We start from the raw sequence: 27,973 nt of genomic DNA on the forward strand, positions 1-27,973 counted from the left end.
CCCAGGCACTTAATGCTGCTTTCCTCCATAGAGACAGTATATCATCATCATATTCAGCCTGAACCTGTGGGTCAGCATAAATACCCTGATCAAGAAGCTTATCTAGAGGGGCTTCAAGACCTTCCTTTATGCCCTGACGCTCAAGGAGCTTTGCCTCTTCCCTTACTAATGCCTTCCACTGGATTTGGCATGAATCCTCAAGTACAGCTGCTACCAATAGTTCCCAATCTGTGGGTGTCACCCTGTTAAAGGTTGCCCATGAATGTAATAGCTGTTTTACGTATGGGCTATGGAGACCATATGAGACAACTGATTCTTTAATATTCTTAAGATCATTCAGCTGTATAGGTTGCCATTCATAAGCCATCCGTCCATGAGGGTGTTTCTTAGAGGCTGGCCTTTCTACCATGGTAGCTGGGTACACTAATGTTGTATGAGTAACAACCTTAGAAGAATAGTCACGATACCTGGGCATCTAATTTCTGGGTAACATTGCCTATCTGAGTTTCTAGCTGGCTACAGATATCTTTTAGCTCGTCATGGTCTTCTGACAGCCTAGCCTCTAAGGCCTCAGACATGGCATAAATATGCTGCATCTCATCTTGGGTAACAGATAGCTCTGTCTTTAGCGTATTGGACACAGAGCCAAGCTTATCATCCAATTTCTGTTCCACTTGCTGCACAATTGTGGTCTGACCTAATCTGTTCTCCAAAACCTCATTGTGTAAAGCTGTTATTTCCTGTAAGTAGGTAGTGAGGTTATACTTATCCCTATTCCTGAGTCCTCTGGCTAGTAATACTATTTGTACCAGCAAGCTAACTGCCATTATGGCATATAGGCCAGTAATTGGCAAATTAGCATCCTCCTCAAACAGTGAATTCACATAATAAGCAAAAATATTACCAATTTTAGCAAATGATAAATATTCTGCTATAATTTTACCTGATTCTACTCCAGATGCAGTAACTGTCTTTGACCAGTGGGTGACACAGGTGTTCAGTTAGTCTTTGACATTTGGCAGTGGTGAGTGGCAGCTGTGGAGAGAAGTCCCAAAAGCGGCCACGCTTATCTTAGAGAGTATAAGGCCTTGCAGCCGCAACCACTGAATGAGGTGAGGCTTTAAGGTCACTGCATAGACCCTGCTGAAAGCCAAGACCTACTCCAACTCTGTTCAAGGGCTGAGGGCCTCTGGGTATGGGTAGCCAGAAGTTCAAGCTGGTCCTGAGCGCATAGTGGTAAAACCGTAGGAGGTTTGTGTGAGTCTCCAAGCTGGGAGCAGCTCAGTGGCAATGGGTCGGCTCAGAGCCGGGAACACCTGTGAAGAGAGGACCTTTCCCAGCCAAGGCCACAGGCCTGGTGGGACCCACAGCCTGTCCCAAATGGGGTGTAGGTTTCCAATATCCCACTCCTGACAACCAGATATAGTGGGAAATTACCAATTTACCAAATTACCAATGAGTCAGGTAGAAATATAAGGGTATTTAATAGGGAAAAGGCTTACTTACAGAGTAACCTAGCCAGCCGGCGAGGCAACAATCTGTTCAGCTAGTACAAAAGTGAAACCAAAAGACAAAATGCAGTCCCATGCAAGTATCACTCTATGTCACCCTGACCACGCTCTCAAAAGCGTGGTCAGGCACACCTGTAGCCAGCCCCTAAGTAGGTGTGGCTACAGCTTCCCCTACTCCTGGGAGGCCTGCAATTTTCTTAAGAGAAATCTCCATTTCATGGGTAGGACCCATTGAGATGAAGAAGGCTTTTGGGAATGATGAGGCAATCAATGAGCTGGGTACATTACATTTCAGCTGCCTATTGCACATCTAACTGTCATGTTGAACATATCAGTTGAAGCATGTTCCCGCATTGCCACAATATGCAAAGCCATAGACTGAATTGAGGGCGGACTCTTCTTTACTGTGTTTGACCAGTCATGTGATAGAATATCATGTTACAAGTGACGGCTATACATTTCAGACAAAATACCAAAAGGAGCTGCTCAAAAACTCTAAGAAATTAATACACTGGTCATTAATATACTATCATTGTGTCAATCAATCATTTTTTGAAACTGCTTGCATACTATCTTTAAGACTTTCTTTGAAATGTGTCTAAAGTCTTAACAGACTTAATATTTCTAGAAGACAGAATTAGGCATGACCACAGATTACAAACAATGACCTGGGAAACAGAGAAGCAGAGAAAGGGAGGACTGGTCTCTGTATACAGATGCTACTAAATTTGAGGCTAACACTTGGTCCATTTATGTTAATGAACACCCTGAACTGGGGCAGAGGTTCATTAACATTTGAGTTTTGGAGGAACATTTGGGAGGAGCAGGGCTTACAGTCAGAGTTCAGTTAAATGAGATATCTGATAAACAAATAACTGATGCTTGAAGAATCAAATATAAAATCTCTAGAGCATTATATTTTAGGAGAGTGAGGAGATAATCAGAAATCCCATAATGAAGATCTTAATGAGGAATTAGGAAAATGAAACCATGTCAAGATAAACCAGATTTCAGAATCAGTTCAAAAGGATGAAAAGTCATTATTTTAATTGTAGTTAGTGAGAAAAATATGTTTGTAACTGCTAACATGGATGATGTCACTAGAAAATATGGAACAGAATCAGATGGAAAGTCTATGCCTACATAGCTTCATCTGAATTGAAGGAAACAATGGATACATTAATAGCAGAATGGAAATATAGAAATTAGGGACCTTGAAAAAATTATAATAAATATGTTTTGAGTTTGAAAAAGTAAGAAAATAAAGATTCAGAACATTGAGCAATTTAACATTTTATTCAAAAATAAAAAGATTTGATAAAACTGCACAGGAGTTCGGAAAAGAGGAATGAGACTGAGGTAGAAAAACTAGAAGAAAAAATTGGATGAACACATCTTAAATTTGTTGTAATACTGAATATTATGGATTCAAAAGTCTAAGCACACACAGACCAAGTTAGATAGACATCAACCTGTGTTTGACTAATCACAGTTAAACTTAAAAAAAAAAAAAACAGCAATGTAGAACCTTGATTATATCAAAAGAAAAGTAAATATTACATACTTGGAAAAGATGATTGAGGTAAATCATTGATTTATTGTCAGAAACCAAAGACATCAAAGGATAAGGGAATAACAACTTCAGTGTGTGAAAGTACTAATGGAATTAGAAAAAAATTATAGAGAACGGACCTGAGGAATTAGGTAGAAGTGATAGAATTATAGGAGTAAAGCCAAGAGTGGAAAGATGTCCTAGAAAGGAAAATTTATGCAAACTGTGCCGAATGTTGCTAGAAAGTCAAAGTCAGAGGGCTGGCTATTGAACTGAGCAATCTGGAATTAAAAAAAAATAATGTCAGGGACAAATGTGCTGGAATGATGGGCTTATAGTTTATTCAGAGTTGAATTTGGAGAGAATAAGGAGATGGGAATTGGAAATAACAAATAAAGACAAATGTCTCAAAGAATTCTACTCTGTTTAGGTAGGGAAGAAAGAAAGTATTGAATAATGAGAACAATGAGAATAATATGACAGGTTTTTGCTAATGTGTTATGTTATTATAATGGAGTTAAATAAAAGTGAGAAATATGGTAGAGAGTATTGTCTAGTGCCATCAGATCTGTGAACAATAAGTACAAGCAAAAACTGAAGCAGCCATTTGAACCAAAATTAAAAATTATTCATAAAGATTAGGGACTTAATATTTCATATAACATTTATGTCGTGTTGACTCTAATTTTCATGACTTGATCATTTTTCAGTGCAATAATTGAAAAGTATGCTCACTAAAGTTATATAAAACAGTGATTTTGTTATATAGTGACTCAATTTATTCATTTGTTTTTTAATGTACAAATGTTTCTCAAATAATGGTTAAGATGTATTTCCAAAACTGCTCTTGTAGTTGTTTTAAAGCTAGATATACATTTTAATAAGAATGATGTGATTAGAAGTTGTTTACCCTGACATGCACCAAATAACCTGACTGGATTGTATCACTTATTGCCTGAGAAGGTTCAGTTACCTAGGCTTTTATTTCCATGAGAACACACATTCCAATGTCTAACACAAGATTCTGGAATTCATCGCCCATTGTGAAGTATACCTAGAGGTAGGAGTGGAAACAGCCTCTTTCACACACTCCACACCCTCATCTACCATCAGGGAGGGTAGGACAGGAAGGCTCCCTTGGCATCAAGTACAAAAGCAATGGGGTAATGGAGATCCCCCACACAAGCATCACTACCAGTGATTAAGTGAATATCCTGGGGTCACTCACAGCTATAGGGATGAAAAGAACCATCCGGCAGCTACAGTGTGGTGGTAAGTTTCCAACAACATGTTCACTTTTATCCAGAATTTGTCACACTAACTATATCTCTGTTGTGGAGCATTGCATTCTATGTGTGTGTTCATATATGAGGGCTTGTATTTATTGTTTGTCTTTTGGTCCTGAATATACTGAAGGCAGGTCAGTGAAGAACTCTTGCTTCAGTCTTTGCTTTTGTTATTATTAAGTAGATTAAAAGTGGATTTATTAACATCAAGCCATAGTTCCATGGCATCTGTATTTTAGGGAAATACAGGTCAAGATATCTGTAAAAACTGCCTGGGTTCTGAATAGAAACAGGCAAAGTTTTCTTATGGTTATTCCCTGGAAAATACTGTGAAATAGCCATCAACATAGCATTTTTGTTCTAGGAGGTATTGTGTATAAACTACAAATGTGTTAATGACACTGGGAGGATGTGCATGGGTTATATTCAAGTGCTGCACTATTTTATGTAAGAGGCTGGAGTTTGCAGACTTCATATCTACTGCAATCTTTGAACAAATTCCCCATAGATATTAAAGGAAGAGTTTAAAGTATGTACAAAAATGCGACTATTTCTGATACACCTTGTATAGCATGTGCAATGAGAATTGATATATGTGTAATGATAAAGCCCAGAGCAGAAAAAAGTTCTGGAGGAAATTCTGAATCATCCACACTTAAACTATTTTCAGCATTGATTTAGTACTCTTCGTAAATCTGTGAACATTGACAAACCATATAATTCTTTGCTAAAAGGAATGTCAACCAGAACAGTTCCCAATTATGGGGGTGAGAACTTTCCATTATTTTCCTAGATGGAGAAACACTTTATTTAGATCTATTGAAGTAATTTTTTGTTCCTTTCTCCTTGATCCTTTGAGCCATTGTTGCAACTGTCTTTACTCACCATTTTCCATCTTGAAACAGAAAGCAGATATATTTAGATATACATTGAACCTGAAGAATTGAGCATACATTCTGCTATTTGTGAGGACATTGAATGGCTTTAAACTTGCTGGATGGAATATTTTATCTCAAATGTGCCATGGAAGCACTTGGGTTCAAGAGGTTTAGAGCTGTAATTACGACTCATTGAGACTATGAATTACAGCTAAGTAATTTTCTTTTCTTCTTTCACAAGAAATGGGTACACAGATGTATGTTCTGAATACTTAAGGAATCTTAATTGCCTGCCATGAAGTGTGGAGTAGTATTTAGGAGTGTGATCAAATGGGCTAAGATGCGGAGAAGGGAAATGACTAGAAGGGAAAACATTAGTTAATACTGCTTCTGAGGTGTATGGTTTTGATCAATTTTGTTAAAATTGTGTGTTTTCTATGTAGAGACTCCTAGAAATCAACTGACTTGTGATTTATGGTGATTGACTGTCATTCTCAAAGAATAGTTGCTATTTGAAAACTCCTTTACTCTTCAAAAAGACACACATGTGAGGACCATGTCTTTCCTGGATCTGTGTTGCACTGTGATCCAGTGTTACTATGAGAAAAATCATTGGTGCACTTGGGATTTGTGGAGTGTTCTTAATCTTTTGTAAACTCAAGTGCCAATCAATAAGCTGGGTGTGATTAGACTTTGGTGGTTTCCATGAACTTTAAAGAGTAATGGATAGGCCCAAGAGTGTAAGTAACTGCATCAACTTTCTTTTTATTTTAATTGAACATACTTTTTTTCTCATATAATATATTCTGCTCATACTTTTCCTTCCTTAATCTCCTCTCAGATCCTCCACATCTCCCCACCTCTTTAACTCCACATCTTCTTTCTTTAGAAAACAGACAAAGAAAAATAAACAAGGAAAAAGCATTAGAAACACAAACACACACACACACACACACACACACACACACACACACACACACACACACACACTCTCACACACCCCAAATAACAAAACTTATAAAAACACAAATTGGAAAGCCATAATATATAATGTGCAAAGCACCAGGAAGTTTTTTTTTAAAAATAAGCCCAAACAAATCAATATGAAAAAAAAATCTACAAAAAGAGCATTGAGTTTATTTTGTGTTGGCCATCAGTTGCTGGGCATGGGACATACCTACCACTAAGTATGGTTTATAGATGCAGTGAGAGACTCCATTACAGAAGACTAATTTTTTTCTTTACAAGTTGTCAGTTGGAGATAGCTTCTTGGTTAGAGGTGGACACTTGTGTCCACTTACCCTCTCAGCACTGGGACCCATCTGACTTGAATTAGTCTAGACCCTGTTCATGCTACCAGAGTCTGAGTTCCTATGTCCATCAGTCCTGTTGTGTCAGGAAGACACTGTTTCCTTGCTGTCATCTATCCCTTCTGGCTCTTACAATCCTTCTGCCTCTTCTTCTGCAGAGTTCCCTGAGCTCTGAAGGGAAGGGTTTGGTAAAGACATCCCATTTAGGACTGAGTGTCCCAAGGTCTCTCATTCTCTGCACATTGTCCAGTTATGGATCTCTATTGATTCCCATATCCTGCAAGAGGAAGCTTCTCTTATGGTGGTGAGCAAGACAGCAATCTGCTGTTATAGTAGAATGTCACTAGGAGTCATTTTGTTGCCATGTTTCTTTAGTATGACGGTATTCAGTTTTCTTCTAGACCCATGGCCTATCTCATCTCAAATTCTTGGCCTCCTTAGAAGTGTTAGACATCTCATGGAGTGGGCTTAATCCAATCAGATGGTGGCTGGTTACTTGTACAACTTTTGTGTCACTGTACTTCGTGCCCCCTGAGCAGCTTTACCTCAGGCTAGGGTTCTTAACTGACTGCTCACTGGTACATATGAAACTTCGCTTTACCTAATTACTATACAGAGCTTTAAAAAACCCCATCTTAAAGATTTTGCCAATTTTAAAATTAACCCGTTGGAACCAATGTGTGCTAGATCAGAAGATTTAGTGTATTGCAACAGGTTTTGTTAATCTTTTGTAAATGTCCCAGAATTTGTGTGGATACTACTTCTCATGCTGCAAGCTTCTATAGATGCATATTTAGTTTTCAATTAACTTTAGAAATCCATAGGGAATTTAATTAAACTAACCAGTCATCTTAAGGCTTTTATATTTAAAAAAATCTATATTAAAATAGAGTATATTTAGGGAGATAACTGGGTAAATTTTCTTAAACAGATTCTTTTTTCTTTTTCTTTTTTTCAGTGATATTTATTTTTTATTTTAATTAGAGAGAATATTATTTTACATGTTACTCCCAGGTCCCTCTCCCCCCCTCCTCCCCTGCCCCCCCAACTAATACCCTACCTATCCCATACCCTTTCTGCTCCCCAGGGAGGGTGCTAGTAAAATATACATTAAATGATGATTTGAGCCATAATTGACATGACACATTATAAAAGAAATTGTGAAAAGCTTGTAAATAAGATGCTTGTCTTGGAATCCCTCAGCGCAGACTAATCCTAGTATTTGATGAGGAGAAGTTTCTGAGTCTAGATCTCCGTTTTGCAATGCACTTCTTGTGGCTCTAGGCAACTCAAGGGGCAACTACAAACACCTGTTTCCCCACTGTCAGATGTGAAATGATGAAGACTGGAATAACTACATCAAACAGCGCACACCTCTTGATGTTGCATAGGTACTTCATCCAGTCTACCTCATTATTATCATCTGTAAGCAAGAAGTGTCTTAACTTTTAGTTTCACTTTGATCAGCACCAGAATTTTGACCCAGAGTAGGAATCAGATAACCTTGAGTTGTTTTGAAGCTTAGTAGTTATAGCATCAAAGTATGAAGACCTAATGGCTTTGACTCTGTTCATAAGAATAACGGAGTCTGAAGACGATGTTCATTCTTGAAAATCATGTATTTCAGAAGATCAGGTATTTCAGATAATCATGTATTTCAGATTTAAGTATGAAGTTTGGTATGTTTCAGAACAATGTTTTGGGTTATAGTCACTCTTACACTGATGTAATTTTTATTCTCTCTGTCTCTGTCTCTGTCTCTGTCTCTGTCTCTGTGTGTCTCTCATCTTCCTTTATCACCCTCCACATTACTTTTGAGGCAGTCTCTCACTAGACCCAAAGCTCCCTTATTGATGATATTGGCTGCCACTGAGCTTTAGAGATCGTCTTGTCTCTGCCTATCTTGCTGCTAGGATTATAAGTGTGGACCACCACACCTGTTATTTGTGTGTGTGTTGGGGGAGTAGGTAGGTAGCTTTATCTGGAGATCCAAATTCAGGTCTTCATATATTTGCCACAAGTACTTTGAGAACTGTTATCTTCTCAGCTTCTACTTATTATTTCTTTTTGAGTAGAGGTTTATATAAAACCATGTAAGCAATTTGGTATTGTTAAGCCAGATTGCCAATACTAACATGCCATTTTGGATTTTGAAGAGATTTCATTTAAATGAAGTTTGTGTGTATCCTGTCTTTGGGGATACATTAGCAATTGGTAGGCTGTTGTGTCTTATGACAGAAAACAGAAGAAATTGCTATATGGCAGCTTTATTTTCCCAATCTAGCTTTTAGAAGAGCTCTCTTAGATCAATCAGTTTTCTTTTCTGTTATTAACATTTCTTTACAGGATGGCACACAATAAGAAATTCTGGCTTCTAATATTTCCATAAGGATAAGTTCTCTAATGTTTTTTGCAAGATAAAACTTTGAAGATTTATGACTTTTGATCAATCCTAAGAGCTAGAAACTTTGTGGTAGAAATGTAACAGGTACTGATTATTTTGATAGGTGTTACAACCGATTTCAAGGTGTACTTGAAGGTATTCTTGGAATCAACACAATCACCCCTGCCCCTGCACACACACAAGGTCACCATCCTTTTAATATTTGTTTATCATATTCTGTTAAAACATATGAAGCAATTTTCATCACCAACAAACTTTTCTTGATGGAAAGGATAAGTGCTTTGAGATTTAAATGTTTATATGCTTGAACTTTCAGTTAAAGCATGTGTTTTATATTTTGTTGAGACATTGTTTTAAAAACCTCTGTTTATTCCCCGAGCTTTACCAATAATTATGGGATCATATTGAGCAGCTCATCAAATATTGGGCAGAAAACATTAGCTTAGCGTGTAGAACAGATGAGCCCAGAATTCATAGCTAATCACATTTGTTTTGTTTCATATAAAACAAATTGCATACCTACATGGATTCAATATACTAATTGTTAGCATGCAAACATTTTAAACATAGAAATCTATACATGGAACCTATCAATATGAAATCAATATTTATTTAAACATGGTCTCACATTATGTTAGGAAGATAGGTGTTTTAAATCTATAGGCAATAAGGGCAAGAATACACATTTCCCATAATAAATTAATGATGAAGGGAGAGATATCATTACCACGTTGTAAATTATATAGTAAGTCTTAGGTGATTTATTTAGTACATTAAACCCAGAAAATTTCACTAGTTGTCAGCAATTTGTAATGCATATTCATTCCATACTCTATCCCCATCTGAAATAAAAAAAATCTGAATAGACTAATTCTGATTTCCTTTCAAATATTATATTTTAATTCCATTTATGTTTCTTTAATCTTTTCAGCAGTCTTAAAGATTTGGAAGATGCTGATTAAAGCATTTCCTCTGATTAATTACATTTTGGCTTTCAACTGTTGTATTTTATTTTAAAATCAAGTGTGCACACATTGTCTGGATTAGAGGAGCATCTGCTCTTCCCAGTCTCTGCAAATATTTATATAAATCTTACTGCCACCCGTTCCCTCCCAGTTCTCACGGCTTGGCTACTACTGATTGCATCTCCTCATTAAGCCATCTTCAGGGTACAGAGATGTAAATAAAACAGAGGAACAGCCTGCATTTCTGGGACATTTGTGTTCATGGCTTTCCATTCAATGCAAGCTCTTGGGTTTTTAGAATTCATTTTGAAATGCTATCTCTTTAACCTCTGTTTTCTTTTATTACATATGATATCTTAAGTTCCAAAATATTCTGGTTATGATGGATTGGTTCTTACAAGGAAGTATATACTGTTATGTAGCTCCCCTATGAAGCCAATATGACATAAAGCTGAATATTTATTAGGAAAATTCAAGTAACAAAGGCTGAATGGTTCCTGTATTTATTTTATTTTCTATCTTTAATAGTTGTTCTTTGCTTTACAGAATATATCTATGGGCTAAGAGAAGATATAAATGTATAGCCTCACCACAGGGATGGAATAGTTATACATTATGTCTGCCCTTCACCTCCTTCTCCTTAACTAATTGTGGCTTTCAGAGGGGAAGAGTACTTTAATCTGGAGCTTTAGCTTATGGCATGCTTTGATACAGAGGGAGAGACATCTATTTGACTTCATTTTACAAATTGTCCTTTGACCATGTAGACTCTGAGGACAGAATGAATTTTTTTTATTGCAAATTTCTAAGACTGAGAAATTCCTTTCTTGCAGCTTTATGTAATTATGTTCAAAGGGGTTTGAATTAAAATGGAACAGATGTGTCCATCTTTAATTATGGTGTAACAAATTGTGTTACTGTAAGGCTTTATTAAGTGAAACACTCATCTTTATGCAATAATGGGTCAGACATCTTCAAAATGCTATCAGTGAGCAGAGTATTGCCTACTTCACTTAGAGTTCAAAAGAACAGTTAAATCTCAGGGGCCATGCACATGGAGTCGGAAGAAATGGTGGAAAATATTCCCATTTGCTTTTCTATTTCAAGTGGCATGTAAATAAGCATTAGAAACATACCATGGATTTTACTATGAATTATGAATTTATCTAAATAAGACAACAATATTTGACATCACATGGAAAGAGAAGTGGGAATATACAAATTAGTTTTAAAAATAAACCATTTTAAATATTTCCTGAAAAAATATATATTTGTATAAGAACATTCTCATAAACAGGTGGTTGGAAATGGCTCCTCTGTTCAGGTCAGCTGTGACTGTGGGTTTTCCCAGCTTAGTCTTGACCCTTTTGCTCATCACTCCTCCCTCTCTACAACTGGATTCCAGGAGTTCAGCTCAGTGCTTAGCTGTGGGTCTCTGCTGAACAAGGGGGAGATAATAGAACCCAGACTGACAGCTGGGAAACCAGCATTGGACAGGCTCCCTGAACCCTGAATGTAGGTGTCAGTTAGGAGGCCTGGGCAATCTAAGGGGCTTCTGGTAGTGGAACAGTATTTATCCCTAGAATACAAATGGAATTTGGGAGCCAATTCCCCATAGAGGGATACTTTCTCAGCCTAGACACATGGGAGAGGGCCTAGGCCCTGCCACAAATGATGTGACGAATTTTGATGATCCCCCATGGAAGGCCTCACCCTCCCTGGGGAGCAGAATGGGGATGAGATAAGGGGTAGTTGGGGGACAGGGGAGGATGGGAGAGAGGAAACTGGGGTTGATATGCAAAATAAGATTGTTTCTAATTTAAATAAAAAAAGAAAAAAGGAAAAAAAAGGCTCCTCTGTGTTCATCTTAGACTTTTTAGTATCAGCTGGAAACCACTTAAAGACATAGACAACAGTGTGTTCCAAGCCAAATCCAAATCCCAAAACCCACACCAACCAACCAACCAATCAACAAAATGGTAATTCATGGTATTTTATCACAATATAAAAGGAACCAATATGGGAAGCTACACCTTATACAAATAAACAGTTCTTCAATCAAATAATGTAGACTGATATCTTTAAACATGTTTATTTAGCATATTTTCTCAAAATAATTCCATTGCTTGAAGAAAATTCAGACATAGGTTACAAAAAGCAACAGAACTGTTAACCTGAATTTCATTCCTCCACTTGATAATGGACATGGTTAATATGTTGATGGGTAACTTACCAAGGTATAACTTTGTATAGTTAATTATTTTAAAAATAATTATATGAGAAGCTATATTGGATAATGAAAATTATTTAATAACAGTCATTTCCCATGTTAAATGCAGTGTACTAATCATTTTATATCCAAGAGAAAGCAGAATTTAATATAAGGTGATTCCAAGCTTTTTCCATTAGAGGGTTATTTTATTAATTATTAAAGCATATTGATCACTTATTTTAATACCTACTGAGTCCATTTAAAATACTCATTATTTTAAAATCTTATATTCAGTGAGACATCATTAAATTTTTCATCAGTGGAGACATCCTTTGTAGTGCTGTTTTTTTTCTAAGCCCATTATCTACTTCTCCAAGTGTTTATTGAAGTTTTATACCAAGCCCTGAGTACTCATTTATATAATATGAAGATCTTTAGTATTTTGTTACTCTCCACAATATAACAGTTTATAACAGTGCTTTTAATGCACCCCCCTTTGCCATGGATCCAACAGTTGGGATTCTGTGGTTTGGCTCAGGAAAAAGCTTCTGGATATATGCTAATTTCTTATAATTCCATTTTAAAAAAATTATTTCAGTCACAATTATTCTCTCATTCTTGTCTGGCTATCTAAGAATATGTACCTTTAAAACTGACATCTATATAGATAATTTTGGACTAATTAATGTGCTAATGTCTTCACCCAATCTCCGACTGCCCTTAATGACAGAGAAATTGAGAAAGCATCCTTGGGAAGAGTTGGCTTCAATTTATTCAAAAATAAGACATTATCTTATTTTTGAGCATGTATGTTACACATGAGGGATGATAGGATAATATGAAACATACTCCTGAGATTTTAAAGAGTCATGAAGACTTCTATATTCTATAATATGGTAGACACTTTACCAAAATGTCTAATTTGAAGGTGAGTTCATAGACTAATCTTTCATTTGTGAATGGGAAATCAGATAGAAGGGATCCATTGTCAAGTTCCACACACATTTATTGGAGAGATCCAATCAGGTGGTCTTCGGGATAGTTTATCAGTCTTGATTCAATGTCACACTGAGGTGAGGACTTACGTATAAAAAGAATACATCTTAAAATTTTTTAGAAATTTGGAAAAAATTCTAGTAGCCTTGTAAATTCTATATCAAGGTAGTTTCCTTTCAAGTGTCAACATTTTATTCCCTAATGTCTTAGCCCTGCAAATACTTTTATTTTGGAAAGGCCTTCATCATTTATTCACACTCATTTGAATGCTACTTAGTACACAAAAATGTGCTAGACAAAAGGAAACAAATATAAAGAGAATTTTGTAGTAGTCACTGAAACTAGTCATAGTTTTGTAGTTCTGCGGTATGGTTTGCTTATTAATATTTGTCTACCATTAGAGATTGTCATGAGATATAACTTTATGCCTTGCTTGTCACAATTTCTTTCCTGTGCCTAATTTTGTATGACATTTGTTCCCATGCTATGGAAGTACATGCTAAGAAGCACCTACTGCCGGCCTGGACCAATGAGAGCCCTCAATAAACAGAAACATTCTCCTGGCCAATGGTGGACAAGTAGGAGGGACTTATGGAACTATTAATATTATGAGAAGTTTTATTGAAACAGAGTTATTAACGTTTAAAAGCATTATGGAATATGTAATAGTAATGGTATTTCTATGGTCCTAATCAAATAGGAACAATATTATTTACTATGTAGGTGGCTATAATATTGAAATTAGTGGGATGATGAACACTTATAGAAAAGTTGCTACTAGTATTTTCTGACTATGCATGTGATACAGAGTAGGTGGTACTGACATAGCAGCTTCATTTAAATGATGAAGAGAGTCTTGAAAGTTGAGGAATTTGGGAGCTAGTGAACTTCAGGGCAGTTGTGTCAGGTAGAGGCAGGTGACCATGATAGGTGGCTGTCACCTGTAAATACAGAACTCAGGCGGAGGAATGGTTACTAGGTTGGGTGGGTGTCACCTGTAAATATAGAATGCAAATGATATAAGAAGCAAAGCTAGAAAAGTAGGCAAGAATTGAAGGAAAATGATGCTAAAAAGTAGGCAAGAATTGAAGGAAAATGATGCTACCTACCCTGCTAGAAGGTAATGATTGCTCTGATCTTGTGGAGAAATGTGTTTTGGGTCGAATTGACATTTTAGGAAGGACCAGTAAGGTACAAGTGAAGGTGGAGATTAGAATACCACTGCAACAGTAGATGAAAATGGCTTTGCAGGGCTTTTTTTTAAATGTCCTGTATGGAATGGAAGTGCTGGTCCACTAGCAGCTGCAGAAAGGCAACTGCTCTTAGGGAGAATAAACAGGACAGAGAAGAAAACATTGGCTAAGAAGGATGCCTAAGAAGGGGACGATGTGAACAGGGGAGGATCATAATGTAGGCATGGAACAGGGCAAAGCAAGATATTTCTTGTGTCTTTATAGCAGCTGAGAATGAAGGGGTTATTGTTGGCATATGTGGAATGATTTTGGTAGATGGTGGAGGATCAAGGCAGATTCTAAAATGATGATAGAGAAAGTATAGATACTAGTTTCCAAAACATTGACTGAATGCAACAGGAACAAAAATTGGTTCACAGGCTTAGTTGGTGTTTGTTTTGTGATGGGAGTGAGTTGAATACATATGTGCCTGCACTGCTCTGAGTTCCAGAAAAATAGAACATTTTCACAGAGTCAGACTTTAAAATGGCCTGTCTAATGATTTTGTACCTATTCCAAGGAATCTGACTGATATCTGCTGAATGACTAAGAATCTCTCAGTTCAAACATTTCTCCTCACTTTCAAACTACAAAGACTTAAGGTGCAGTTTTTGGTTGGCGTTGACCTTCTGCCATATTGGTTTTAAAATATTTCTCTAATTTTCTTCATTTCTTTTTAAACTCATGGCTTATTTAGACAAGTGTAATGTTTTAAGTAATTGAAGATTTTCCAGATAACTTTATTAATTTCTAATTTATTTCTATTGTGGTCAAATAATATACTTTTTTATGAGTTTTGGAGACTTGTTTTATGACTAGACTGTGGTTTGTTTTGGCAAACACTCTGCTTTTGAAAAGAATGTGAAGTCTGGTGTTGCTTGGGGTGTTTCACAAATATTCTTTCACACTTTTGTGTTTGGGTTTCTTAATGTTTCCCACAGCTAATTTATACTGTGTAATTTTTATATTAGTTTTCTTCCTTTATTATTAACATTTTCTTAATTATGTTGCTAATTTATTAATCTTTTCCTATAATGTTTCATCTACTGATAACTGATAATATCACTTATGACATTTTTAATCCTTACATTAAATTAGATTTGGGCCTCACTTTTTATATCTTCATTATCTCTAGTTCACAACAGAATTATAAACACTTTACTGGTCTCATAATTCTAACATAAAATTGTTTATTCTAGCTCAGTTCTGTTTTATTTACTCCTCTTCTCATGATGCCATGTTTCTTGAGTGTTGATAGGTTTGACCAACCTGGTAACACAGGATGCCATTAGTGAGAATTTACCCTTCTAGTTCAGAAGTTAGAAGGCCCTACAATTATTCTTGAGCTTCATTCTGGGGTTTATTTAAGCAAATTAATTAAGTTGATTTAAATGTATTAATTAAGCTGCTGCTTCTGGCTTTTCCTTGTATGACTTGATCCAGGACTATATGATCCGGTCTAGGATTAGTTTTCCTCATTCTCAGACAGTCTTTCCCGAGCATGTACTCCATCACTGATGAGTCTACCCGTTGAGCAAAAGGCCCCTTCTTGACTTTGTGTTAGTGCCAGGCATTTCCCCGAGGCTTTCTCCACAGCTTTGGATAGTTTCCCCTTACATGTACACATTTTCCTTTGTGTAATATTTGAGGCGACCCTCTGTCGACTTTCAGGATTTTGATTCTAAATGTTTCCCTCCTTTCTGAAATTGTTCATGGACTCTAGCGGCACAGTCTGCTGCGTCCTCAAGCTCTGATCCTTCAACTCAGGGAGACTCTGGGCTGCTTCTTTCCTGAATTCCACTCTGAGAACTCTCTCAGGTTAGTACGCTGAAAAGTCTGTATGACTCACCTCATATTTCTGGGACCACTGGCATTTATTGACTGGCATCCATTGTCTCAAACTTCCTTGTTTTACAGCTCTTATTTTTGTCCTTTAGGGAGTGTGTATCACTTTATCTAAGATAATAGATCTGGTCGGTGTTGCCACATCTTGAGTTGAATAACAAGGTTCTATTAGATTGATTTACAGTTTTAAAAATCTAAAGATATTTTATATGGGCTCCCATTTATGCTATCTCCTTGTTGAGTAAGTGTTCTGAAGAGTCTGCTAAAGTCTGAGAAAGATTGTGAAAAAAACCAAACAGTGGATAAGGTAATTAATTGGTGTAGAAAAAGTCTGGAAGCAGTATAATTTTAAATTTTTCATAGAAAGGGAATAATAGAGGATGTTTGAATAACATGGTGAAAGATTGCAATATGCATGGCTATTATTTAGAGCTATTGTTGGTAATTGACAAGTGAAAGGCTCTGGAGCAATAGACACAGTACAGTTGCTGTGGAAAATATTCAATTTATGGTTGTGTTAATTGTTATGGTGAAATATTTTTCCATCATTTTTCAAAGTCTTGGCATCAGAAAGAGAAGATATTTGGTTGAATTTTTCAGTATTATACGGAAAAGGAAAAAAACAATAAAACACAGATTTTAGGCTGGCTATTGAAAAATAAGAAGAAAATTAATAAATGCAGGAGTAAATAAGTAAGCAAGAGGCAGCATTTATTTAGAGCCTACTGTGTACAGCGCTGTCACTGTGTTTCATCTTCTGGATGTTCTTAGTTCCCTCATAACAAGCACATTAGGTAAGTATGGGCATCCTTTGGGTTAAGCATAATTCCGTTTTCTTTAGATGAGGAAATTGAGACCTTTGCCCAAATTTATACAGTTAGGAAGTGACTGATGGAGGATGTGGGTCTAAGCAGCCTGATTTAAGAGCCCACACATGTAACCACTGACTATCTTGCCAATGAGTTTAAAATGGGAATGGATAAAATGTGCAAGCGAGCTGGAAGAATTGGGCGTTGTGGTCAGAAAGCCGGATATTAATGCTAAAGATGCCAGAGACTGAGCAGTTTGGGGGTGATGCTGGACCTTAAGTGGGTGATGAAAGTAGAATTGAAGCAAATGCAATTGGAGTTGACCATTTGAGAATGTTTGGGCAGTTTTTGATGATTCACTTTCATAGACATTGAGTGCACCCATGGTAATGACTGAATTGGAGGTAGAGGCTAGACTAATAAAATTTTATTTTTGTAACTAGCCATTGTTGATGATGTGGTGGAGTTTGGTAAAGGAGTGAATGGATCCACTCATTGTAGACCATAGTAGAAAAATAAGTTTATCCAGTATCTACCAGGAAGAAGTGGGCAAGGGCAGCCATAAAAGAATCATCTGGCTGCCAGCTCCTCTCCTCATAACCTTTTTTGAAATCTCTTTTCCTCTTTTCAGGGTCCAATTTCCAGTTTCATGACACACAGTCTCACTCACTCTGGAGAAATTTATATGGAAGATGTCTTTCTTTCAGTAAGGGTTTCCACCATGCAGTTCCTGCCATGTAAATGAGGGTGGTCCTGATTGGTTGATGCTTGACTCTTGTATGGGTGGCAGTCTACACCAAAGTTATTCTTAAGTCAAACCTCACTGGAGGTTTTGCTAGAAAGGAATCGTGGCTTTCTTTTATGTACTTATTGGGAACATTTCCTAGACCAGGCTTTCATCATGAACAGTCCCTAATTGTGAGCCTTCTTTTCCAGTCATGGACTTCTTTGTGTGAATGGTTTCTTTTGGTCCTCAGGAAATTCATAATTCCAATATTGGGCTCCTCATTTTATTGGGAAATAGGAGTTGTCAGGTTTCTGACTGTCATTGACTATAAATGGAGATACCTGCTTCTCTACTGTGCATTATTTGTCATCTCTGCTGAAGGAATCCTGGGTCCTCCTCAGGGATATTTTTAGTGTTACCATTTGGGACTTAGAATCTTTGAATTGGTCTCTATGTGTTCCTTGATCTGACACTTCACTGATGGAATCTTCAGTATATTTCAGGGACAGCTATACATTGGTGTGCCAAAGCTTGTGCAATCAAGTTTCTGAGTTTCTTATTGAGTACATGGGTGGAGACACTATGGAAAGATGCCATGTTACTTTTTACGTTAAATAAAAATTATGTCTTTGTGTTCATGCACATGTGCATGCATGCATGTATGCATGTCTGTGTATGTCCATGTGCAGCTTGAGTATGTGTGGAGGGCAGAGGACAAATAGTGGGAATTCTCTCTTTTTACCTTTTGTATCTCAAGGATAGAACTCAGGCCATCCCATAGACTGTCATGTGACAATTTAAAGTTTAAAAGCATATTTCCACTATTATTACTAGCAGCATGCTTTTAAAGAGGCTTGTTATTCACCGGGAAGGTGAGCTTTATCAGTTCCATGTTGTACCCCACAGGTTTACAGTGTGGAATTCAGTCCAAAGGTTCCTGCATTTTGGCAATATTTTCTTACTCTGGCTTTGTTTAATGTGGGTTTTCTGCTCTGTAGCATTTATTCCTCACTGGGAAATTGAAAAAAAAACCCATAAATCCTCAAGGGTCTGGTTTAATCCTTCCTTTGAGGAGGGGCTACAGATCAACTGGTGCCAGGACATGGATTTCTTGTGGTGGCCATCGACATTGGTTTAGATGCTTCAGTGGGTAACAGTGATAGGCCAGCACTGGCATTCCAGCTCAGTGTATGTGACATCCTGCTACTTTCACATTTGGGAGTCATGCTGTCACCAAGTTCTATCACCAAGTTGGGCTGACTGAAAACCAAATTGTGCTGGCCTGGTATGAAGCCCACCCATAAGACAACAGATTAGTAGGGTGGGAAACTTTGTTTTAAAAAGGCACTTAATGTTTTCATGTCAGCAAGAAGTCTTGTATCTTGGTTATTGAATTGAGTCTTGAAACTAAAAGCAAAATATTTCCCCAAGTCATAATTTTGTGCTCCTACGTTCGTTATTTTAATTGAGGTACTAAAGTGATCACCGTTCTCTAGGATTAAGAAAATGAAATGGGTGGTGACTCTACCGAAGTGGGGGGAAAGGGAAAGGTAAGAGTTCTACAGGTTGTCTGCTCCGATGTCAAGGAGAAGGATCTTAGAGGCATAATTAGTCTTGCATAGAGTCTAGCCTGAGGAACATTTAGTTCACAGGAATGTTGTAGGACTTGAGGAGGAGGAGGAAAGTCAGACAGCTGAAGTGGGGAAGCTGAATTTTCCTATGCCAGTCATGCTCCCAGGGCCAGCTGTACTCAGAGGGCCAGCTGTGCAACTAGGGTTAGTAGTGCTCCAAGGACCAGTTGAAAAGGCCAGCTGTACTCCCAGGGCCAGGCAAGCTCTGAAGGCCAGGCATGCTCTGAAGGCCAGCCATGCTCCGAGCTTCCCTCAATGAAGGCTTAGGAGATGTCCTAGGCAGCATGAGCAGACAGGATGCTGTGACTATGACATTGAGGGGAGTGGCTCAGTGCCAGGTGAATTTTATTTTTCATGCTTTATTGTTTTGCAATATTTGCAATTTTAATGGAAAAAAAGTTTTTGATATTCTGAGAAAAGTTCGCATTGCTTACCTTATGTTCCCATAATAGCCCCGAGTCTCAGTTTTTAAGAACTGGCCTTTAACTTTGTTTCAGGCAAGACTGTGGATAGCAGATTCCTAAGTCTAATCAGGCGAATGTAAACCCTTATACTAACAAAGCACACGCTAGCCTTTTCCTCACTTGTGAACTATCCACTTGATGCTGCTGAATGCTAATGGCATGAAGCAGTTCTGTGCTATCAACATGATTTGTTTGGTTTTATGGGCATATGATCCAGTGCTAATTTGCAGAGGCCTTTTCCCAAAAGCTCACTTGGATAGCATTTATTAAAAATGCAAGTCTTTTGACTAATGAATGGTAAGATGATAATATTTTGTCTTTCTTCCAAGTAAACAGATTGGATTCCAGGAATTTGAGTGATGGAAACAGTGACCTTTAAATTAGTTTTCAAGTGGTAGAACCCTTTCTGTTCTGAAAATGCATACACAAGTATCTTGGAGAGCATGAGTCTCCAAGGCATGATGAGGAGGAAAAGAAGTGATGAGCTAAACAAAATGGACTTCACACGACATTATTAACATTTTTTTCTTAGAAGTAAATAGTTTTATCATCTATTTTTAGGGAGGGGTTCCATTTTAATGGAGAAAGTGTTACTGTTAAAATCCATTCTAGACAAGTTGGGATGTCTGTAATTTATTTTTTCAGTAAACTCCACAGTTGAAGACCTACTAGCTGCTAGGGCCTATTTGGGGTACTGGAGACACAGTAGTAACAAGATACTGTGTCTACCTTGAACATGGCATTCTTGCTAGTAAAGAATGAGAATAACAGCTAGGAACTTGCTTTTACTTTTTTTAATTCTTCTGTCCTTGCTAAATTTCCTTTGCCAGTGTGTTTATGTTCACTTTTCTTCTGTACCCAGTGAACATCCACTGCATCCAGTTTCCTTAACTGGAAGATGTGTTCCAGGAGCTTTGCCATTCATATTCTAAAGGCCAGGAAGTGACTGCCCCAAAGTACCTCATGAGGTGGTGGCAACTTTCTCAGAAGCCCTGCGAACCTCTCAAATGATACGGAAGCGTTGAGGGTGCCACTCCTGAGATAGAACCTGGAGGATAGGAGAACATTTTCCCTTGGCAAGTCAGCTCCACCTCTGATGTATTTGAGTTCCCCAGAGACTCATGGCTTACAAAGCAGAAGGAAGGGAATAAAAACAAATTCAAGCTTTTGGAAAAGAAGATGGTCAGGCAACATAACAATGGAAGAAAGAAAATGGTTATTGGTTATAAGTCCAATATTGATTATAAGTACTGATACTGGAGTGTAGTGAAAAAGACTAGAAACAAATGAGGCTAGACAATGAGGCTCAGTATGGGTTATGGAGAATCTCATAGGATATTGATTTTGAATTATATATTTGAAAGAAAATTATACTTTGTAATCTTAAGTGCTTGTATGTACAAAACCAGGTGTGTGTGTGTGTGTGTGTGTGTGTGTGTGTGTGTGTGTGTGTGTGTGTCTAGATATTCTTCCTGCAGAACACAATTTCAGATACTGGAAAATAATCAAATCAATAATTCTAACAGCCTGGAAATTAAGAATAGGCACTGACTTAGGTCCAGTTTCCTACTGAAATATTAACCATCTGAAGTAGAATGGTAAGAGTTGTGGCTTTTGTTGTTGACAATATGAAGGATGCAATTTCAGAGGAGTAGAATCATTGGATATCTATGGTAAAATATTATAAGCAGGGACACTAAACAAACCCACCAACCTGAAATCCAAAAATCTGAGAATAATATTTATCCATATCCCTGACTGACTAGTGTATATAATGTGTGCATTTAATCCAGAGAACATCATGAAAAATCAGGAAGAGAGATGTGAATTTGTTGGTGAAAGATATGACTGCTTCTGGTGAGATGTTGGAGTTTCTCCCTGGTTGAGGGAGTCTTATAGTCTGCACACAACCTGAGTGGCAGAAAACAGAAGCCTGTTAGATTGATTCATCAGAGCACAGAATTATGGGATAGAAGACCAATTGGAAATTTTCGGATGGGGTGGGGGGGGAGAGCTACAGGCAAGAAACCACCAAAAGAGTGAACTTCATAATCTTTAGTGTAAACTTGGCTGAATTCCTTGGCAAATGCCTAAATAGGCATGGAAGAGACCGCCAGGGTGTCAGGCTAAAACGGCAGTAACGAGAAGCCAAGAAAGCTTGGCAGTGATATGAGCCTCTTTCCATACCATGGGGAAGTTGGATTGTAGTATTAGTTCACATGAGTTAGTCTCTTACAAGGTCCCAAGTCCAATGATCCTAAGAAAAAGAGAAGGGCTTCAGTGTCTAATGCAGAGCACCTGTTATAGACAGGATGCTTGTGCCTCATCTATCCACACTTTCTCATGCTGAAGTCCTAACTTCCACTACAGTTCTAGTTTCAGGGTTATTTCTTACAGTCATGAAAAACTCAGGGTGTTACTTCTTCCATTCCTTCCAGTTAATTCTCCAATGTGTTAACATTGACCATTGCTCTATATCTGTTGAAATGCAGTATTTCACTGAACCTTGGAGTTAGAAGTTATTTCTCTGAAAGAAACAGTTACTTGATGACAGCCACAGGTAATGTTGATCCTATAGGATTGTTTCTCTTAGGAAACAGAAACTAGCACTTTCTTTCTCCTTGCAGATGTATAGAGGAAAGAACATCCAAGTAGTGAGAAAATGGCCCTCTGTAAGACACAAAAATGCCTTCCCCAGAAATCAAATTAGTCAGCATGTTCATCTTTAAATTATAACCATCAGAACTAAGAAAATCAATGTCTATCATTTTATTCACCTATTCTGATGTAGTTCACTGTGGTAGCCTGTGCATCCTACCTACTGTGACAACTTTGCAGGGGAAAAATGCTAGTCATAGAAATAAAAGGAGGTGTGGATTCATGTGCAGGAAGAAATTCTTTTTTTAAATATTTATTTATTAGTTCTAGTTAGGGAACAAGCTTGTTTCACATGTAAGCCCCTTCTCCCTCTCTCTCCCCTCACCCCATCCCACCCCCAGCCTACCCCCCACCCATCCACCCACCACTCCCCAGGCAGGGTAGGGCCCTCAACGGGGGCTCTGCAAAGTCCACCAAATCTTCCTGTGCTGGTCCTGGGCCCTTCCCCATGTGTCCAGGGCCAGAGTGTAACCCTTCAAGTGGGATGGGCTCTCAAAGTCCCTTCTTGCACCAGGGAAAAATACTAATCCTCCACCAGAGGCTCCCTGGAGTGCAGAGACCTCCTTATTGACATCCATGTTCAGGGTTCTGGATCAGTTGGGGGAAGAATAGAGTTGGAGGATGAATATTGAGTTGGGGGAAGAATAGAAGAGACAGAGCAGGATGAGAGATACCATATCAGAGAGAGCCACTATAGGTCCGAGAAGAGATCTGGAACCAGGGAGATCTCCAGAGACCTACAAGGATGACAGGATCTGATAATCCAGGCAATTTTGGAGAGGATAACTTAAAAGTCCTTCCCCTAAAATGAGATTGGTGACTTCTCTTTATGCTATCCTAGAGCCCTCACCCAATGGCTGATGGAAGCAGAGACAGACACCCACAGATATACACTGAACTGAAACTGGGAATTTAGTTGAAGAGAGGGAGGAATGCAGAACGAAGGGGTCTGTACCAGGTTGGAGAAACCCACAGGAACAGTTGGCCTGAACAAGGGAGAGCACATCGACCCCAGATGCTGTCAGGGAGGCCAGTATAGGAAGAAATTCCTAATGCAATCTGATCACAATTAGCTCAGATGTGAAATTAGCACAGACATTAAAAGTGCTTTTGAGTTTATTCAGCAAATGAAAGTGGACTCAGACAGAAAAATGGTTTTAATGCCTGAACAGAAATGCCATTTTAACAGAGAAATGAAAACAAATAATATACCCAAATGGAACTTCTTGTGTGTTTGTGTGTGTGTTTGTGTGTGTGTGTGTGTGTGTGTGTGTGTGTGTGTGTGTGTGTGCATGTAAATACATGTGCACACATGTAAGTGTGTGTGTGTGTGCATGTAAATACATGTGCACACATGTAAGTGTGTGTGTGTGTGTGTGTGTGTGTATGTGTGTGTGTGTGTACTTTGTTGGCATGTATGTGGCAGCCAGTTGCTGACCCTTCGGCATTGTCCACATTAGTTCATTTTTTCTTCTCCTTTTTAAAAAATAAGGTGTCTTATCGGCCTTCAACTCATCAAATAGGTCACAGTGGCTGGGCTGCAAGTCCCAGGGACCTGCCTATTTCTCTTTGCCCAGCTCTGGAATTACAACCAAGGGCTACCAACCCTGAAGTAGTCATATTGAGTTTTGAGACTTGAGCTCAGTTTCTCATGCTTGATTGATACTTTATCAACTTACCTATCATAATGGGCCTATAGCTAATAAGGAAAAAAAAGTCTAATTTAAAATAGTTGTTTAACACAAAGAAGACAACATAAAGAGAAAAGGGAACAAAGCCCATTTGAGACAAATCCGACTAGGGAAGTGTTAAACCTGTATGGCCATCATAGGATCAGTCACAGATGAAAAGCCATGATTCATTTGTTCACTATAAATGTTCGCTGAAAGTGAAATAACTTTGATTTGATTAATACATTTCTGTTGGAATATCTGTGTTAACACTGAATTAAGTAGACTTAGCAGTTATTAGTAAAGACAAACATAGGCATTTCATACTGCTAAAAGGATCAATATAAGAAGACATAACAATTATAAACATGACTTCAACCTGTAAAAATACTTTAAAGTTAAATTAAGATAATGTAGACAGCTTCATGGTTAGAGGTGGGACCACATTTGGGAAGGAAAAAAAATCAGTTTTTGCCAGTGGAGTGTTATTTGGTATTATCACCCACAATCCAGGGCAGGCCTTCTACTTAGGAGTAGTTGGCTACCACAAAACAAACTCAGTTGTATTTTTTGTGTGCTTTTTGTTTTCCTTAATTTTAGATTTTTGTTTTCCATTTCATGCTTTTTTGTTTTATTTTTAATTTAAGAGAGGGAGAGGAAGAGGAAGGGAGGGAGAGAGGAGAAAAAGGGAGGGAGAGAGAGGAGGGAAGGGAGAGAGAGAAGACAAAGGGGGATAAAGTTGGATATGTAGGGAGTTGGGAAAGATCAAGGATGAGTTGAGGGGACATGATTAAAATCCATTGTATGAACGAATTTTAATAAAAAGTATGAACTACCAAAAAGATAAGCTAAGATAGAAGGGATGATGGATAAACAGCTATAGTTGCAGTTTATATTAATCTTCAATATTTCACAGAACAAGCTTGTTAGTGATACACAAAATTAATTGATATTGTTTGATAATCTGACCTTGATGATAGTTCATAAAACATTCTGGTTGACAAGAGTACATTTCTTCTCAGAAGTACACAGAAACAGTACAGTTTACAAAAGACATTGTACTCTGTACAACAAGAAACTATTAATTTATTTGAAAGGATTGAAGTCATAGAATGTATGTCCCCTGACCTCAGTAGAACTAAATTAGGAATCAATGTGATATCTGGGAAATCCTTATACATTTGACACATGGTGATCATACTTCTAAATTATCCTGAGTTAAAAAGAAATAGAAGGAGCTGTGAGAATATCTTAATATGAATAAAATTAAAAAATGCAACTCACTAAAATTTTTGAGAATTGGTACTAAGAAGGAAATCTGTAACAGCATTTTTTCTTGGAAAAGAGGGATGAATTCAAGTCACTGTGCACTCCTCAAGATGCTAGGAAAAGGGACAGCAAGGTCAATCTAAGTCACAGGAAGAAGCAGTTATTTTAACTGTTCATCAGTGGAAACAGACAATAATGAATAAGAGAAGCTGCATTAAGCCAAACAAGTCCTGTAAGAGGAACAACTGGATCTGGAGAGATGGCTTGCTCCTCTTGCAGAAGACAAGAGTTCAGTTGTATTCATCCATGTCAGATGCTGTCTATCATCCTAGCTGGAGGGTGTCTGATTCCTCCAAGGACACCTGCACACTTGTGCATATACTCTAACTTACACAAATGCATAACTAAAAACTAAAAATAATAACTTTGAAAACAATAAAATAATATCTATACAGACATATTAAGAAAAGTTAGAAAATGTCCAATAATAATAAAGATCAGATGTAGTACAAATATTTAATAGTTTGCTTCCAATACCCATATTTATTAAATGCATTCTGAATATACATACAAGATATTCATGAGCAAAGACATATTTTTTTATGCAAATAATAACTATGTTAGATTCTAGCCTCAGTTTTTTTTCCTTCAAGGCAATATGGTATGAAACAAGGATGGAGAAAATTGGAATGTCTCCATATAAATATCAAATTTAAAGAACAAGAGATAATTTCAAGCAGTTTTGTGGTAGTAAATGTCAAAAATTTAATGAGATAGACAAAATTATTATTATTATTGGTGTTATTATTATTATTTTGTTTTTTCAAGACAGGGTTTCTCTGTAGCTTTGGAGGCTTTCCTGAAACTCACTCAGTAGACCAGGCTGGCCTTGACCTCACAGAAATCCACCTGCCTTTGCCTTCCTAGTGCTAGGATTAAAGGTGTGTGCCACTACCAACCAGTGAGATAGACAAAATTATTTTTAAAAATCCAATTCTAAATGAAAAAGAAAACCTAAGTGGTCTAATATCAATAAAAACTAAATTAAAGCCTTTCCAACATGAGAATATTGCTCATTGATAGATCACGTGTCTACCATGCACAAAGCTCCGAGGGACTAAATAAGAAGATAAATATAAAATAACTTTTACCTGAGAAATGCAGGACATTTATGGTTTGTTAATTGGATTTTATCAAACACTTAAAGAATAAGTAAAATCAATTCTACGTCTTTTGGAAAGTATTTGTTTACCTGGTGCTTAGTGAATGGGTCACAGAAGGGCCAAGGCTGAGGCTGTGGAATTCGTTAAGAGCCAGTTCTAATCAGGTACATCAAATTGACAGTGAGTTAAATAAAGTGTTGTAGATGTAATGCTGATAGTACATGTTGAGCATTGGTAGTTCTGGGGCATGACAGACCAATAAAGACGTCCACTAGTCTTAGTTTTAGACAGTACTAAATGTGGCAAATGATTACAATGGAGAAAACCAGAGGAATGAATTTATGGATGGGATAAAAGAGTTTTGAACAATGCTAATTTGCATGTACTGAATGAAAAATGTGTCTACAATGACCAAATGAAACATCACTTGGGATAGCTTTGTCTCTTTTGCAGAACTCCAGGCTGAAGATAAGAGTTATCAGTGTCCAGACATGTTTTCCCAGGAAAGCTGGCTGGGATCCTCTGGCCAATATAGGCTGTGGAATAAAGGCTGCCCTGGACTGATGGCTGCAGTCAACTAGTCATTTAGAAGCATCAGAGAACAATAAACAATGTGTCTCTCTATTCAATATTCTTTAATTCTTTGTAACTCTTCCAAGATTATTCTTACATATACCCAACTCTTCATTCCAGACACCCTTGTTCACTCAAGACACTGTTCTTTCCTGAGGGTGATACTACTTCTCTGTCAATTTCCCTTCAGTCTGAAGTCATTGTCATTTTGAGTCCTATCTATCTATCTATCTATCTATCTATCTATCTATCTATCTATCTATCTATCTATCTATGTATCTATCAATCCACCCACCTGTATTTTAGTTTTCTATTTCATGGAGCATTCCTTCCATGTAGTGGGCTCAGTCACTTTTTGGTTTCATCTATGTTACACAAACTCTGTGAAGTTTCCTTGCCTTCTCTGGCTGACCAAAGAGATGCCTCCTCAGCCATATAATATTCTATTGTACAATTTAATTTTCTCCAATGCCATTTCAGTATTTAAAATGACTTTGATTATTAATTATTATTTTTCCCATTTTCTCCATTTCTATAAATGTTGTGTTCTCTATGTTGACCTCTGCTACTTTTTTGTTTATTACATTTCTTTCTCCTCACTTTAAAACACACTCAATAAATTCAGGCTCCTACCTTTCTTTTTTATTACATGTATGTATGTATGCATGCATGTGTGTGTATGTATATATGTGTGTGTATGTATGTATGTGCCCATGTGGGGGCACACATGTCATGGTATACATGTAGAGGTCAGAGAACAACTTGCTGTTTTCAAATTTTTTTCAGTCATGTGAGCCATGAGTTTAGAACTCAGTTCT

This window comes from Cricetulus griseus, chromosome 4, assembly GCF_003668045.3.
Source record: "Cricetulus griseus strain 17A/GY chromosome 4, alternate assembly CriGri-PICRH-1.0, whole genome shotgun sequence".
Classification (NCBI taxonomy): domain Eukaryota; kingdom Metazoa; phylum Chordata; class Mammalia; order Rodentia; family Cricetidae; genus Cricetulus; species Cricetulus griseus.